At 38.2% G+C, this 15,847-nt stretch overlaps 1 protein-coding gene across 5 annotated transcripts in view; it reads right to left on the bottom strand.

Moving 5' to 3' along the window:
- Positions 1 to 15,486, bottom strand: part of PIK3CB (phosphatidylinositol-4,5-bisphosphate 3-kinase catalytic subunit beta) — a 192,147-nt gene extending 176,661 nt beyond the window's left edge. For 4 of the 5 annotated variants that reach the window (XM_078146783.1, XM_078146782.1, XM_020986128.2 and 1 more), the window contains exons 1-2: positions 15,310 to 15,486; positions 13,658 to 13,736 (exon numbers count right to left, since the gene is read on the bottom strand). The gene's annotated coding sequence lies outside the window, so the exon portion shown is untranslated. The remainder of the gene's footprint in view (positions 1 to 13,657; positions 13,737 to 15,309) is intronic. The other variant, XM_020986126.2, reaches the window with a different exon arrangement.
- Between the last annotated feature and the right edge of the window lie 361 nt (positions 15,487 to 15,847).

Below are 15,847 nucleotides of genomic sequence, written 5' to 3' on the forward strand. Positions count from 1 at the left end.
TGCCAATTCACCAACTTCTAAACTCAACATTTTGAATAGCATTTGGATAAGCAATGTTTGTTCACATTTGGAAAGCAGTGTCGGGAACATGGTAGGAATTTTTTAAATGCTTGTTAATGGATCTCAAACTCAAGGTCTAAAGAGAACTTATCTTTTACCCTTCCTGTCAAGAAAGCAGGCTGGGGTGGGTGAATCTCCTTGGGCTTGAAGGGCCAAGTCTGGCTGAAGGCTGCTGGAGGTCCAAGGTGAGTAGGGAAGCCTTGGGACCTAGCCACCTGTATCTAGCCAGACACCCAGATTAACAATCCCACATACAATCAGCTGGCAAGTCTTGTTCATTTTGCCTCCATAATCTATGTAATGTCTGTCTAAAGGTCACTTTGTAAACCAGAGCTTACAACCTTTGGAACCCTAGGAAGGCCTGAGTTCTAATCCTACAAATGTTTACTGGGTGGCCATAGGCAAGTAACTTAACCTCTCTGGATCTCAGTTTCCTCATCTATAAAATTAGGGGGTTAGACTCAAAGGTCTCTAAGGTTCCCTCCTAGCTCTAAATCTATGATTCTATGAACCCTTTTCTCTACTCACATGGCAACATCATTTCCCTGGACTACTACAATAGCTTCAACTAGTATCCCTACCTCAAGATTCTTCCTTCCAATTCTAAAAGAAATCTGACCATGTTACCATAATCAATAAACTCAAGTGGATCTCTCTTTTCCCTAGAATAAAATAAAAACTTCTCTGGTATTTAAATTCTTCCCCACTCCCCGCCTCCAATTTTCAAGTTTCTTTACTGTGCTTTCTTCTTCCATTAGACCGCAAACTCCTTGAGGGCAAGGATTAGTCTCTTTTTCAGTTGATCAATCAGTACCTCAAAGCAGTTAAAAACTTAACAAATTAAGTAAAAGGATTAAATTTAGGTGGGACGGGCTGGGGGGGGGGTAGTCCCTACTAGGAAGTCTCCAAAAGATAAAATCAATTCTACAATTAGAATTCCAGATTAGAGAATGTGATGGGTTAGAAGCACTCCAACAACAGGTAGAAGAAATAAGTTTTTTAAAAGAAATAAAAATAATAAAAGGAATAAATGTAAGTTATTTTCATTAGAAAAACTCCTAAGGAAAATCAACTTAAAACAGAAGGTGGAAACAATTAACAAAGCAGCAGGTACCTGATAAAAACAATAGATAAAACAATTCAATGATACAACAAGAAATCAAATGATAGAAAAATCAGAATGAGATACTTACAACATAAAACTAACCAAGAAAACAGAGCTTAGGAAAGATAATCTAAATCATAAAATCATGATGAAACAAAAATCTGAATACTATTTCATGAATTATTTTTAATTGTCCATAATAAGCAAAAGGGTCAAAGAAGAACTTAATAGAATTCATAGGGTAACACTAAAGAAACTCAACATTTAACTCACTTTAAAATGTGCTGATAAACTACACATTTCCATAAGTCAAAAAGAAAATACTGGAAATCGCTAGGAAGACAAAGTCATAACAAGGATTTCCAGTCATAATCAAGCAGAATTACACATTGCTAACAAGAAAGTAAAGTTTGAAATAGTAAAGCCACACTGAAAGACACATTCCTCTTTCTCGTGCGTGAAACAAGATGTGACAAACTGTGGAACAACGTCTGCCATATATTGGCTGGGTGACTCTAAGCAAGTAATTGGGCATATGGTTTTCTTTTTTTTTTTTAATAATAAATTTTGATGTTTGGTTATTTTTTGTATCACCAAAACTTTCTCCAGTATCCCTCCACCTCCTCCAACCCAGATAGCCATGTCATGTAATAATTTTTAAAGAAAGAAAAAAATCAGGAAAATGGATTAATAGAGAATAATTTTTAAATTTGTGCAATTAATGTACCACACCCATGATCCTCCCACCTCTGGGTGAAGGTGCCTTCTCATGTCACCTTTGGGGTTATTCTTATTATTCATAATTTTACAACACTCATTTTTTATTATTTTGTGGCTATTCTTTCCAACTATACCTTTGTAACTATTGTGTACACTGTTTTCCTGGTTCTGTATAATTCATTCTCCATTAGTTCACGTAAATTTTTCTATGTTTTTTTTCATATTCATCATATGAATCTTTTCATTTATAGCACAGTAACATTCTATTTTATTCATGTATCACAATTTGTTTAGCTATTCCTCAAACAATGAATGGGCATCTGCTTTGTTTCTAATTCTCTGCTATCACAAAAAGTGCCACTATAAATATTTTGGTGTATATGCAAACTTTTTTCTTATCAATGGTCTCTCTGAGGTGAGGTATGAGCCTAGTAGAAATTCTGAGGCAAAGGGGATAGATATCTTAGTCTCTTTGCATAATTCCAAAATGTTTTCTGAAATGGCTATACTAATTCACAGTTTCACCAAAATAAACTAGTGGAACATGTGTTTTTCAGTGTAGCAAACATGTTTCAATTTTTACTTTCTCCGGACTGGTCCTCTAGAACCAAATCAAAGAAATAATAACTACATTAAAGAAAGTGAAAGTAATAACACAATGTATCAAAACATTTAGGATGTAGTTAAAGCAGTCTTTAGGAGAAATTTACCTCTCAATAATTCTCTAAACAAAAGATAAGATGAATTATAAGACAAATGAATTCAACATAAGGTTACCAAAACTAGAAATTCAACCACTTTTTTATCCCAAAAACAAAAGTATAAATTATTTTTAAAATTTAAGCAATATAAAGAATGAAAACAAAGACTGTTGCGATTATAAATAAAACTAAGCTTTTTTCCCCTCCAAAACTCAAACCAGGGAGAAAAAGCAGACAAAACTTGATCAATATCACTAATGTTATTGCGAAAATATTAAATGTTAACAAAGAAACTGATTTTAAAAATTACTCACCAAGAATCGTTTTATAGAAAAATGTTTAATGTTAGAAAAAACTACGACCGTCATTTTTGTTGTTGAATTTTGTTTTGTTTTTTTCCAGTTGTATCCAACTCTTTTTGAGCCCATTTGAGGTTTCCTCGGCAAAGATACTAAAGTGGTTTGCCATTTTCTTTCTCCAGCTCATTTTACAGAGGAGGAACTAAGGCAAACAGGATTAAGTGACCTGCCATGGGTCACAAAGCTAGGAAGTGTCTGAAGTCAAATTTTAACTCAGTTCTCCTTGACTCCAGGCCTGGCACTATACACTTCACCACCTAGCTACCCCAATCAGCATCATAAACAATATTAATGATAAAAATAAAAGACTCATGCTTATATAAAAAAAAACAGAAGGCTTTACCAGATCTAAAAATAAAGTAAAAAGTGGTAAGTAACACAACTATCTGATATTAGAGTCTAAAAAATAGAAAAGTAGACCAGTGGAATAGACTAGATAAGCAAGCTAATAAAACACAAAGCAATGTAGGGTTCAATATCATTCAATCAAACTGCTATAAATGGGTCCCTATATTTGGGTGAACCACTAGGAAAAATGGAAAGCAGCTTGAGGAATAAAAAGTTTATGTCAGTATCTTCTACCACAACAAATTTCAAGTGGATAAACAATCCAAATATTAAAATGTCACATCATTAAAAAAGAAATCTAAAAGGGAACGTAAATTTCACACTTCTAGAAGGGATTCATAACCCTGCAAGGGATATAAAAAATCATAAAAGATAAAATAGGTAACTGATTATCTAAGGTAAAAAAGCTTTAGAAACTCATTCTCTCCCTATTCCCATCCCCACCCCCCAAAAAACCAATGCAGCTGGAATCAGAAAAAAAATATATTGGGGAAAAATCTTTGTATCAAATGTCTCCAGCAAATGTCTAACATGGAAAAGTTAAAGATATTTGATACAATTTATGTGATCAAGAGTTAGATTTCCAATATACAAGTGGTGACAATAGACAGTTACAGTCACAGTAACAATAGACAAGTTAAAATCAAGTCACCTGAAAAAAGTACAGTCACTAATAAAGAAATAAAAATTAAAACAACCATGAGACATTACTTCACATCCATTAAATAAGCTAAGATGCCAAATGGATTACCAGTATAACCATGAGAAGTGAGAAATGCTAATTTACTGTGGGTTGAAGCTATGAATTGGTTGAACTGTTCTGGAAATCAATCTGGAATTACAGGTCAAAAAAACAGAAAAATTTTGTAATTCCACAGTAGTAGACAAGTTACTAAATTGTGCATACCCTTTGACTTAGAGATTGAAGTACTGGTACTCTATTCCCAAATAGGTTGACAAGACCTACATGTACAAAAATTTTCCTACTGCTTTTTTGTGAGTGATAAAAAGGTAAAAACATCTGTGCCTAATGACTGCGGAATGTCTGAATAAATTATGGTGTGAATGTAACAGATGATTAACACATTATAAGCAATAATTAATATGAATAATTAATTTTTAAAGTATGTTTATATGTCTTTTCAGTTGCTGCTAAATAAAATGAGATCTGATCCTCCTAGTAAACTGATTAGGGCCAGCAGTTCAATATTTCATTTTCAATGTAATTGAGTATCTGATAAATTTTTTATTTTGTGACTATACTCCCTTCAATAAATCAGTGCCTGTAAGTCCCTAACTTGAATAAGATTATGGAAATTTAATATAGCATAAATAAAAACAGCTTAATAAAAGTATTTTCTATTTCCCACTGGACAAATAGGATTTCTTTTTTATCTTAGTGTTTCATAGCACATGGTAAGTAATCAAAATATCATTTGTGGAATTGTCAAGAAGAAAGATTATGCTTTTTGAGGCAGAAAAGTGATTTTTATACATCTTCCTCTCATCCTGGCCAGCTACCAGTTCTTTGTTATAAGAAGCTTAATCAAGTGCAAAGTCAAGGAGAGGGAAATTAACCACTGATATTTAAAGAAAGCTTTAAAGTTTGCAAAGCATTTTACATACACTACCTCAGTTGAGCCTCAAAACAACACTGTGAGACAAGTACTAAAATTATTATTACTATTTCATAGATTTGAAAAATACAGGGTCAAAGAGATATGTGACTTGGTGACTTGCCTGTGATCAGACAGCAAGTAATGACAGAGATGGGATTTGAACTTATTCTCCAATCCTCAAATCAAGATTATGATCCTCTCTTCCAGAGTCTTATGCAGATATTTCAAAGTCAACTTGTCTGAAGTTCAGATATTAAGACCTAAATAATCTGTACACACTGAAATCTGAACCATGGGTTAATTTAAGTTCTATTGCTGATTAAATTAATAGTTAACTTTTTTTATCTTTTTGTATATATAGATATACACATATATAATAGGAAGTATCTGAAGTCAAATTTGAACTCAGTTTTTCTTGACTCCAAGCCTGGTGCTCTATTCACTACATCACCTAGCTGCTCCAATCAGCATTATAAACAATATTACTAACAAAAACAAAATACTCATGCTTATATATATATATAAGGTATGAGGAATAAACTATTACTCACTTAAAAGGACATAAAATATTACTTAATGATGAAGTCTCTTGTGCCATCCTAAACTATACCCACATAAACTAAGTTTTGAGAAAAATGTAAATGCCTAACCTATGATTTGTAAAATAATCTCATTTAAACCACAAATCTTTTCTCCAAAATATTATAAAGTGATGATGAAATTTTTAGGTATTCAAGACAATGCCTTAAATTTATACAGTAACTTTTCTTCAAGAAAACCAAAGTATTATTGTCACCACTACCTGCAATCTAATCCAAAGGCTTTTAGTTGATCACTAAACATTTATTCACATCTATTATGTGACAGGCATCATGCTAACTGCTGGGGATACAAAGACAAAATCAAAACAGTCCCTGCTTTCAAAGAGATTATGAGGGAGAAAACACGTACACATATAAAACATTCTTAAAAGATAACCTTAAAAAAAGTAACCTTAAAATAGGTTAGCAGGTTTTAGATCGGGAGGCGGGGGATTTTATATACTTAATAGGGTCAGGTAGCAACAAGAAATTAAAGGAAGGGGGGCAGCTAGGTGGCACAGTAGATAGAACACCGGCCCTGAAGTCAGGAGGACCTGAGTTCAAATCCGGGCTCAGACCAAACACTTGACACTTACTAGCTGTGTGACCCTGGGCAAGCCACTTAACTCCAATTGCCTTTAAAAAAAAAAAGAAAGAAAGAAAAGAAAGAAAGAAATTAAGGGAACACTGGCTACACAAAATAAATACAAAGCTAAACGGGGGGGGGAGGTGTTGGGGGGGTGTTCGGGGGGGGGGTTGTCCAATCTTCTGAAAGAGAGGGGAAGAAAGGAAAAATAGCACCTACCAAATGCTAGGCACTGTGCCAAACACTTTTACAAATATGTCATTTGATCCTCAAAAGAAAAAAAAAAGCAAGGGGGACAGCTCAGTGGCACAGTGGATAGAGCACCAGCCCTGGAGTCAGGAATCTGGCCTCAGACACATAACACTCACTAGCTGTGTGACTCTAGGAAAGTCACTTAACCCCAATCGCCTCACAAAAAAAAAAAGCTGCGGCATCATTATTATCCCCAACTGAGGAAACTAAGGCAAACAGAGGTGATGTCCAGGGTCATGGAGCTAGTAAATGTCTGAGGTGGGATTTGAACTTGCCTTCGTGATCCTAATCCTAGGGTACTCCACACCACCTTTGAAAATAATTATTCCTTGGAAAATAACTGCCAAATAAGCTTGTATAACCGTTAACAATCATAATACCTAGCAACTTTGTAACTATGTCAATTGAAGACATTTTTACACGTTTTCTGTATTTTTTTGTTTTGGAATGTTAGCACTTGCTGATTTACATTAAAAATTTTCAAAGTCCATGTACCAATAAATGTACTTACAAGGATCAGACTTATATAAGTATGCAGTGGTCTAGCTAGAGAGCAAATATGATTTAATACTCAGTAATAACAATCTTTCAATTGCTACAAGGCTTTTTCGGGGGGGGAGGTTGTTGGGGTTTTTTTTGCTTTTTCTTTGGTGAGGCAATCAGGGTTAAGTGACTTACCCAGAGTCACACAGCTAGTAAGTGTCAAATGTCTGAGGCCACATTTGAACTCAGGATCTTCTGACTCCAAGGCCAGTGCTCTATCCACTGCACCACCTAGCTGCTTCCCTCCCTTTTTTTTCTTGCCTATTCACAAATACAGATAGTTTATTGATATGCTAATAACAAAAAGACAATTTAGCATTATACAAATGGTTATGTGGTAAGCTAACTAAAGCAAAGAATGCGACTGCTATTCTCTATGACATTTCTAAAAATAAGATACCTTGCTGTTTCTGAATCAAGATTGTCCAGTTCATCCCACCAGATGGTTCCAAAACTTTTGGTGGGAAAAATATACTAAATTCTACTTTTAAGGGTTTTAAAGTTTTTATTGGGGGACTATAAGGTGAGAAAATAGCAAAGTAATAAAATAGCAAACCTATCTCCTACAATCACTTGTTTGTTACAAGGTTGTCAATTGACTGAACTATTCAGAAATTGTATGTCGTTGCTATTCAGTAGTTTCAGTTGTGTCTGATTCTTTGTGACCCCATTCCTATGAAAAATTATTTCAAGGTTTCAAAGCCTTTAAGGTAGATGTGAAGAAAAAGAATTTGATCTACATGGGATCTACAGAAATCTTCCACTTGCATTAAAAGTGGTTAAAACTTAACTGCTAAAAAATAAATAAAAATAAAATAAAAAATAAAAAAGCCTTAATTGCTATATTACTTAAAGACTTAGCTACAGAATTTCAGCTAGCAAAATGCAAATTAACTGTTAAATCATCTCTCCTACCCTGAACACTCCTTACCCTGGTTCAACAGGTAAAGAATTCATGGAATTTAGGTCTTCAGGTTCTACTAAAGCACTGTGGCTAAACTATCCAAATAGTCAACTTTCCAAAGTGGTATCATTTGTTAATTGCCCAGGCTCCCCTAGACTACTACAATTTCCTTTACATATTCTGTCCCACACTGGTCTACTTCATTACTGTGTTCCCTAAGAATGGATAAAGGGCAAAGAAAAAGAAGTAAAGGGCTAATTTTCCTATTTTATAAATTGGTTATTAGTAGTAACACCTAAAAGATAGGGTCAGGAATGTGGTTAAAACCACAATCCAAATAAAGCTTCTGGATTACTCCTGGATTTCTTTTTAATCCATATAATCCCTCTCTCTAGAGTATTCACTATCAGATTTCTCTTGAAGAACTTTTGCCAGGTGGTCTACAAATCAGGCTGGGCCCAAGAAGCTTGTAATGGTGGTGGCATAATACTGGTCCAAGGCAAAAGCATTCCTTCTACATGTTTCCACCGGAGGCTCACACAGCCTCCCTTGTCACCACTACCTCCTCTTAAAAGTTAATTGTCCTATATCTCAATATTGCTCTCAGAGCTAGCTGTCGATTAATCTTTGCTACAGTGTCAAATAATGACTGATTTTAGGTCACAGGCTTAAATTGTGAGTTCTATCATAGGTTCCATTGGGTGGAATGAGATGCAAACATGTAATCTGTTGCCTCCCTCCAAGAAAGGAATATATGAACACTGAACACTGTGCCTATTTGTTACCTCTGCTATTTGCTTTTTATTTCCTGAGGACAAGTGGGAAGGAAGAAGAAACAAGCAAGTTCCAAATAAGTCAGGCATGAAGTACCTGCTAAACTTTACCCCTATCTTACACTCCTCTAATTTTAGCCCTCCAAGACTACAGGTCCTTCTTCCAGCCTAGCCCTCGGGAGCCATCATTCCAGGAAGTAACTCCTAGGCAGAAGGGACTAGCTATCCTCACCCAAATGACATAAACACAGGGCAGGCAAGTCAGCCTAGCTAAAACAGGAAGGCACTCAGAGAGAGATGAGAGGTAGCATATGTCAGAAGCAGACTACCAGCAGCACCTTGACCTCCATGTCCCCTCAGATACTGATGAAGATGGCACAGGAACCTGAGTCCCAGAAGCAATGCTTCCAGCCCAGTGCTTCCCAACCATGATCCTGGGAAGCAACCTTTGTGGAAATATAGCCTAACAACAGTTGCTACAGCCACACAGAAAAGAAGACTCAAAAAAGTTCCTGCCACACAAGTTCTTGTGCTCAAACGGCTCATCAGAAATGGCTGTTTTATCAGTGGAAATGACATTAAAGAAGAGACATTAACATCTGCCATAGCACTTTTCCATCTGAATTGCACTTTAAACCATCCATTTGTAGTGTCTTCCCCCTCCTTGAGAATTCTGTTGCTCAGCCAGTTCAGTCATATCCCACTCTTTGGGACTCCATTTGACATTTTCTTGGTAAAGATACTGCAGTGGTTTACCATTTCCTTCTCCAGCTCATCTTACAGATAAGGAACTGAGGCAAATATGTTAAAGTGACTTGCCCAGGGTCACATAGCTAAGTTTCTAAGGCTAGATTTCACTCAGGTCTTCCTGACTCCAGGCCAGCACTCTATTCACTGTGCCACATAGCCACCCTTCCTTGAGAACAGGAACTGTCTTTTCTATTTATATCTCCAGCACTTAGCACAATGCTTTGCACATACTTTATTCATTCATTTATTTAAAGAGTCACAAATTGCCAGCAGCCTCACCTCTGAAAACCTGTGGCCAAATGACTCATCCCCCACACTCCTCCAAATTCCTGTGAATTTAATACGAGTTTACCCCCAGCATAATGTAGTGAGGGGAAAAGGTCTTAGAGTAAGATCTGAATTGAATCTGGCCTCTACCTCTTACTAGGGTGGAACCTAACAAAAATCAATTAACCTTTCTAAGCCTCAGTAAAATACCTGTAAAATAAGGATATTACCCTTTACTACATCACTGGATAGTTATAATAAAATGTATAAATGTATAGTATTATTGTTATAATCAAAGTGGTGGAGGCAGGGGTAAGTTATTTTTATATATTTTGTTTGGTATGGTGTAATGTTTGGAGAAAGCAAGGTTAATTTTAACACGAAAAATGTGAATGAAATCCTAACCCCTAAGGTTATATAAGAGTAACTAGTACTAACACTAACAATTACTCCTCACCTTACAGGCATACTTCGTTTTATTGTGCTCTGCTTCATTGTGCTGCACAGATGTCGAGGTTTTTGGCTTTTTTTTACAAAAGGAAGGTTTGTGGCAACCCTGCTTCAAGCAAGTCCATTGGCACCATTTTTCCAACAGCATGTGTTCACACAGTCTCTGTGAAATTTTGGTAATTCTCACAATGTTTCTAACTTTTTCGTTATTATGATAGCTGTTATGGTGATCTGTGATCCATGACCTTTGATGTTACTATTGTAATTATTTTGGGGCACCAAAAAGCACTCTCATATGAGATAGCAAACTTAATCAAAAATGTGGTGTTCTAACTTCTCCACCAACCGGCTGTTCCCCATCTTTCTCCCTCTCCTTGGTCCTCCCTATTCTTTGAGACAAAACAATATTGAAATTAGACCAATTAGTAACCCTACAATGGTCTCAAGTGTTCCAAGTAAAAGGAAGAGTCAACTGATGCAGCAAACTTTTGTATTATTTTAAGAAACTGCTACAGCCACTCCCATCTTCAGCAACCACCACCAGGATCAATTAACAGTCATCAGCATGACCCTCCACCAGCAGAAAGACTACAACTCACTGAAGATTTAGACAATTGTTAGAACTTTTTAGCAATAAAGTATTTTTAATTTGACACAATACCATTGTACACTTAATAGAATACAGTATAAACATAACTTTCACATGTACTAGGAAATCAAAATTTCATGTGAATTGCTTTACTGAGATATTCACTCAATTTAGTGGTCTGGAACCAAACCTGCAATATTTCCAAGGTAAGCCTGTACATTCTCTTTTAATGTTCACAAAGAACTCTCATGAGGGATGTACTTTAGACCTATGTTAAGATGATAATGTACTTGCAACACAGTCTTTGATAGCAATCTTAATCCCGGGTGGTGGTGGCAGTGAAGAAAGTAGAATATCTAGGAAGTCTGATCAGATAAGATGGAAAAAAGCCTGGACTATTCCAATAGCCTTCTACTTAGTCTCATTGCCTCAAATTTCTCTGACCTTCTACTCAGCTGCCAAAATGATCTTAAAATGCAGGTCTTAACCATGTCAGGCATTAGCTCCACCTCTGCCTCCTGGCTTTCTTCAAGTCTCAACCAAAATCACACCTTCTACAAGAAGACTCTCCTTAGCTCCCTTTATGCTAGTGCCTTCCACTGAGATTGTCTCCAATTTGTCTGGTACTTGTATATATTCACATGTATGAACATACATACATACATACACACACACACACACACACACATATGTTCATGTTTGTTTGCCTGTTTCTCCATTATTAGAATGTGAGCTCTTTGAGGTCAGGGGCTGTTTGCTTTTCTTTTTATCCCCAGGGCTCAGCAGAGTGCTGAACTAGTAGTAAACACTTAATAAATGCAGGGTGACTTGTTTGTTGACTTAGAAGTTTCCCCTAGGGATCTAGTATATGTCTAGACTGATAATCAACAAGCTTTTACTAAACTCCTACTGTGGGTCATGTAGTATTCAAAGTAAGACATAATTTTTAAAAGAAAATTATATTGAAGATTTTTACAATAGGATTAAAGCTACAGATAAAGTGAAAATGGCCTCTGTTCTCAAAAAGCATAGTCTAACAGAAATATATGTATGTACTTATTAACTAAAACAAAATGCATACAAAAAAATAGAAGAATTTGGGGGGGCACTAGTGGGGGGTGGGGGAGAAAAGAGGAACAGGAACCAATGGGCAGAGCTAGCCTCACTAGAATCACAGAATCATAATTTTAGGAAAGGGACCTGAGAAGCCATCTATTCAAACCCCTTCATTTTACCAGAGAGGAAACTGAGGTGAGGGAAGTTAAGTGACTTCTCCCAGATCATACAGGTAACAAGTATAAAATGCAGAATCTGAATCTATGTTTTCCAATATCAAAGTCATGCGCTTTCCATTGTAATACAAATCAGCTAAAAAGCAACAATTCAATTGTTTTTAAACACATCTGTCAACTTACTTATCTTGCTACAAAGTCCTTTTAACTTTACCTACAAAATTCCTTCTACTACTCTCATGTCACATATATAACCTATTTTCTTCTCAGGCTCTTATCCTCCCCAATCCTCAAATCATTGTCCCCAATCTCCCACAACTTTCCCCTGTGCCTCTCCTTTGCCTATGTCTTAGCACAGCTTAGTTATAGAAGGGGAGTTCAAGACCAACAAGCTAAATGATCTTTGTCCTATAAAGAATGTCCAAGGCAAGGACTAACCAAGAAGCATCAACAAATTTTCTTCATACACAGTAACAAAGATCTCAACTCCACTAAGAAGGTAACAGTAATCAATTGAAAATAACTGGCCAGGACACAACTTCTAAATTAGATGATTTGAGATCCTGATATCAAATTAAAATATTTATGCAATTACTTTCCAAATTCAAAGGTTGTCTGTTGTGTAATAAAGACAAATATACTGATAGCTTTAAAACACAAGTACACTTACATAGAATCCTATCCACTGAAGTAAAAACAGATTAAATCATATAAGCCTCCAACTCCAGCTCTAGCCAAATTTAAATTTTTTAGAGATGATCATAACTCTACATAGCAATATAAGGTAAAGTTTGCTTGGAGCTTCTGTCTAGAATAACAGCTAAAGCTTAAGCACTGAGACACCATTCAAGTAAAAAGTTTGGCAAGACATATTTTTAAAATTCAAGTTCTTCTCACCAAGTACTTTTCATTCATTAACATTTTTAGTCTGAGCATATGCACCATCTTTAAATGCACAACATAAGCAGTCTGGAGTTGAGGATACATAGAATGGGTAAAGTTGGTCTAATACAAAAAGCAGTTAAATAAAATGTTGGGTCTAGAAAGAACCTTCAAAATCACCTACTCTACCCAACTCATTTTATATAGGTTAAATGACAGAACAGGAAAAAGAGTGGCAAGGCTAACACTAAAACTGAAGTCTCCTAAAGCCTACCTCAAATTATCTTTAACATAAGATTCATGGGGAAGGTTGATAACAATATTTGTTGCTCAGTCTTAAAGTCACTGTCAAGAATCTTTTATTTTCTCAGTGTGGGACCTCTTCACTAAGGGAGAACAGAACCTAATCTTTCTACAACTCAGCAGTAGATAGAGTAAGAGATTAAGTGACTTGACCAAAGTCACACAGCTGGTAGATGGCAGAGACAGGATTTGAACCCAAGTCTTCCTGTCTTTGAAATCCAACATTCTATCCACTACACTAATCTGCCTTTCATAATTAAGTAGTGTTTCATATTCAAATTTAAAATTTAAATTTGAATGACTGTAACTCAAAAGTTTCAGGTTTAATTCTAATAGTTTTCACAAAGTAGGTGGTGTAAATAAGAAGACAACTTGAAATTTATGTTTAAAAGCAAAAAAAGGGGGAGAAAAAGCACACAAACAAGAATCATTAAAATATTTATAGCTCCCTAAGTATAACAATCTCAATCTGACTACCTTCTACCACCTTACAGCTGAGAAGCATATATACGAACAATCAAGGTAAAATACACTTAAACCAGTTAAAAACTAATTTTCTTTTTAACAAACAGGATTCCAGAGAGATTAAGAAACTTATGCTGTCTACCTTTTTAATATTTTCATACTACTGACCTCATGTGTAACAGGTATATTTCTTGACTTCTCAGTGGGCAGTGGAAGGCTTGGGTGGAGATATAGAGGGAATTTGGAACTGAAAATAAAAATAAATTTTTAAAAATTCAATAAATTTTTTGCTATACAATGTAATATGGCTGCCAAAGTTTTATCTTTAAGAACTAAAGCAAAGCATAAAAGATCTCCAATGAGTTCTTTTAAGAGTTTTTCCTGTATTTGAGAGCTGCCTTTATTATTAGGAACCATTTCTAAATATGGTACTTCTCAAAAGTACTAAATCTAATTATGACTTCACTGTAAACCCTACCCATAATTATTTACAAAACCACTTGTTATTCACTTCGAATGTAGCAATCCAGAGAAGGCCTGTTTCCATATTCTTATATGTTTATAGGATATAACAAATGACAGTTAAAGATTGTCACTTGAGACTTCATAAAATAATTTTACTTTATGAAATTGAAACATTTCAAATTTTGTGTCCCACCAGGCCAAGGAACAATCTTAAAATTATTTCACTTTACTTTTTAACTTTCCTCTTAGCCACATATTTGGAAAGGTATTACAAAGTTTTTCAAAGAAAGGATCAATATCTTCTGGTCCACTGAAAATCACAGGCAAACCATATACAACTGTAGCTCATACAGCTCATTCAAGTGTAGCAACAAGAAAGCACCTTAGAAATTAATTTGCCCTTAAACGTACGTCTGCCGCCATCAATTAGCAAGAGCAGCCAAATGCTTCGTCCCCTCAGCATCTCGCAGGCTTAAATTTAATTCAGCGATAAAAGGCAACCTGATCTAGTCACGGGAAATAATTGGAAAGATGCTGAGATTTATTTCTAAATCTTCTTCACCCAAAGCAGTAAATACCACCTTTATTTTCGTTCTCTTCCCCACCCCCAATGCTCCGTCTTTCCATTTACTGGCTCAGACCCGGAGGTTGCTACTGTCCCGCAGAAAGGAATCAAAACATCTGGCAGCGGCTCCCAGGGAGTTTCCTCTCCACCTTTCAGGAAACTAACCGGGGACTTGGAGCCCGGGGTCGCCCCCAGCCCCAGCACCTGCACCCATGCAGCTCACATCCACCAAGCACTGCGGACACCCCTCCACACCCGCACCCAGGCTCCTCGAGAAGTCGCCCGAGAGCCGCAAATCGTGACGTGTCTCTCGCAAACACTCCGACAAAAGCCACCAATATCGCGACATGTTTCCCCCCCGCACCCCGCATTCCACCTCCCCACTCCGTGGCGGGCATCGGGGGAATGCGAAGCGTCCCCTGACACCCCCAGCCCCCGCGGGCCCCCGCAGGGTCCCCGAGGCTGGCGGGGACGCAGGCACCGAGCCGCGGAGCCCGAGCAGCGCCGGCGAGCAGCACGGCAGGTTGCGCCACACCGAGCCGCAGCGCCCCGGCCCGGGAGGGAGCCAGTTGGCGCCCCGGCCCGGGGCCTCGGCCACGATCCCGGGCCCCCACACCGCACACGACACCCCATTGCACAACAACACCCCACAACCCCGACACACACACACACGCATACACACACACACAACACACACAAGACGCCGCCGCCGGGGTGAGACCGCGCCGCCGCGGCCGCATCCGGGTTCTCCCCCACCTCCCCCGCAACGGGACCCGCCTGGGGCACTCACCTGCCCCGCGCGCTCAGTAGCAGCAGCCGCCTCGGCCCCCGAGCTCTCGCGCCCCCATCCCGTCCCGGGCCAGAGCAGCCCCCAGCGCCAGCAGCAGCCGCTCGCTACGCCAGCCGCCCGGCAACTGCCATTTCCAGCGCCGCCGCCGCGGCACCCACAGACGCGCGCGCGCGGCCGCGCCGGCCGCCGTGCACGTGCCCGCGCTCACTTCCCCTTAGCCCCGCCCGCCCGCGGCCTGGCTGCCTCCCCCACACACTCCTTCCCTCCTCTCCTCTCCTAAGTAGGAGGGCGGGAGGAGGAGCGGGGGCGGGGGGCGGTGTGCCGGGCTAATAGTAGCCGAGCCGAGGGTGCGAAGAAAATGCATAAATGACTTTCTTTGATGTGTGTGTGTCTGTGTGTCTGTGTGTGTTCAGTGTGGACTAGATGCAAAGCATCCACTCCCAACCTCCTCCCCCCAATTTCTCTCCCTCCCACCCCCTTTCTCTCCCTCCCACCTCCTGTCTCCTCTGCACCCCACTCCTTTTCCTGCTTCCCCTCC

Source organism: Phascolarctos cinereus, unplaced genomic scaffold (genome assembly GCF_003287225.1).
Source record: "Phascolarctos cinereus isolate Bilbo 61053 unplaced genomic scaffold, phaCin_HiC Scaffold_726;HRSCAF=1367, whole genome shotgun sequence".
In the NCBI taxonomy this organism is placed as follows: Eukaryota; Metazoa; Chordata; class Mammalia; order Diprotodontia; family Phascolarctidae; genus Phascolarctos; species Phascolarctos cinereus.